Source organism: Chiloscyllium punctatum, unplaced genomic scaffold (assembly GCF_047496795.1).
Source record: "Chiloscyllium punctatum isolate Juve2018m unplaced genomic scaffold, sChiPun1.3 scaffold_640, whole genome shotgun sequence".
In the NCBI taxonomy this organism is placed as follows: domain Eukaryota; kingdom Metazoa; phylum Chordata; class Chondrichthyes; order Orectolobiformes; family Hemiscylliidae; genus Chiloscyllium; species Chiloscyllium punctatum.
Window position 1 is genome coordinate 17501 of NW_027310374.1, and position 2500 is coordinate 20000.

The following is a 2500-nucleotide window of genomic DNA, read 5'->3' on the forward strand; positions in this document are numbered from 1 at the left end:
CTCGCCAGAGGAAAGCGACCCGGACCGCACATACGCTCCCCACCTTGAGCTACAGCCACCTGCACGCCGGCCGTGCGGGCGGAGCAGGGTGGCGTGAAGCGATGGGGAGCACCATCCTGGTGCGGCCCCGCAGAAACATACGTCTATTGGGGGGAGGAGGACAGGGCGCCCAAGAGGCGATGCGTGCCCCAACGCACCGCAGCGACGGAGGCAGGATCACCGCCACCATGTCGCCCGCCTAGTATCACGAGGCGTGCAGCAGCTTTGCCCTAGGAAAAGCAGAGGCGGGAACGGGCCACGGCCATCGGTTCGGCAGCGTCACTGACGCGTGCACGTGGCGGCGTGTCGGCGAGCGGACTTCCTGCGAGGAGGCGGGGGCGGCACTCGCCCGAGCAGACGCCCGCCCGGCCCAGCCACCGCCGAGGTGGACTGGGAGTCGCGGCAACGGCTCGTCATACTCGTTCCCACACTCACAGCGCAGCTTGCCCGCAAGCCACCGACCACCGATCGACGCCAGGCGCCCCGACCGAGAGCGGGATCGCTCGTTCGCCCTGCTGGCAGTTCGCTGGGGATCACTACTGCACGGAGCTCGGAGACCGACGGGCGGCAACTCGAGAGTCTTTAAACCACCACCCCCCATCCCGCAAGTGCAAAGAGGCTGTATACGCACAGACGGGTGAGGGGAATAGGTACCCCGTCGGGTTTGAAGGGAGCGTGACTAGATAGCAACGATGTAAACCCAGCCGATTTGGGAGCGAAAGACCGGCGCCTGCATCACCGGCTTCGTTTCCCGTGGCTGGAGAGTACACCGAAACCCTCCGTCTGTCGCGAGCTCCCGACGACGCGGTGCCGCCAAGCAGCAGGGCCGGACTGGTGTGGCTCCCCTCGTCGATCACAGACCGGTCGGCACTACTGACGAGACGGTGGAACGGGCTTCGCCCTTGTGACGAAGGGTGATGCGAACCCGCCCGCCCGCGTGCGTTCGGGGTGGACTCGGCAAACGGAGATTTGAAATCGGAAAGTGTCCTCCTGCCCCGCGCAGGTAGGCGCCCAACAGTTGTGGGGGGGTTTGGCGGTGACCACGGCTGCAGGGCCTGCTACCCCGACGAGCTCTCCTGCTGGCCCCGAAACCACCCTCGCGAGACAAGTTGAAACGGAAACGGGCGTACCCCCAAGCCGACGATCCTTTCTTATTTGTTACTTTTTTTTTCACTTGCTCGAGTTGTGGCGATTTGGCGGTGACCACGGCTGCAGGGCCTGCTACCCCGACGAGCTCTCCTGCTGGCCCCGAAACCACCCTCGCGAGACAAGTTGAAACGGAAACGGGCGTACCCCCAAGCCGACAGAGATCCTTTCTTATTTGTTACTTTTTTTTTCACTTGCTCGAGTTGTGGGGGTTTGGCGGTGACCACGGCTGCAGGGCCTGCTACCCCGACGAGCTCTCCTGCTGGCCCCGAAACCACCCTCGCGAGACAAGTTGAAACGGAAACGGGCGTACCCCCAAGCCGACGATCCTTTCTTATTTGTTACTTTTTTTTTTCACTTGCTCGAGTTGTGGGGGGTTTGGCGGTGACCACGGCTGCAGGGCCTGCTACCCCGACGAGCTCTCCTGCTGGCCCCGAAACCACCCTCGCGAGACAAGTTGAAACGGAAACGGGCGTACCCCCAAGCCGACGATCCTTTCTTATTTGTTACTTTTTTTTTTCACTTGCTCGAGTTGTGGGGGTTTGGCGGTGACCACGGCTGCAGGGCCTGCTACCCCGACGAGCTCTCCTGCTGGCCCCGAAACCACCCTCGCGAGACAAGTGAAACGGAAACGGGCGTACCCCCAAGCCGACGATCCTTTCTTATTTGTTACTTTTTTTTTCACTTGCTCGAGTTGTGGGGGTTTGGCGGTGACCACGGCTGCAGGGCCTGCTACCCCGACGAGCTCTCCTGCTGGCCCCGAAACCACCCTCGCGAGACAAGTTGAAACGGAAACGGGCGTACCCCCAAGCCGACAGAGATGCTTTCGCTCCTGTTACTTTTTTTTTCACTTGCTCGAGTTGTGGGGGTTTGGCGGTGACCACGGCTGCAGGGCCTGCTACCCCGACGAGCTCTCCTGCTGGCCCCGAAACCACCCTCGCGAGACAAGTTGAAACGGAAACGGGCGTACCCCCAAGCCGACAGAGATCCTTTCGTACTTGAACCAACACAAAGTTTGTCACGTTTTATTTTTACGAGTGATCGACCGTCAAGATTTGTCTCTGAGTTTGCTTAAGGTCTCTCCCTCGCCAGAGGAAAGCCACCCGGACCGCACATACACTCCCCACCTTTAGCAGCAGCCACCTGCACGCCGGCGTGCGGGCGGAGCAGGGTGGCGTGAAGCTGTGGGGAGCACCAGCCTGGTGCGGCCCGCAGAGACATACATCTATTGGTTGAAAAAAAACAGGGCGCCCAAGAGGCGATGCGTGCCCCAACGCACCGCAGCGACGGAGGCAGGATCACCGCCACCATGTCG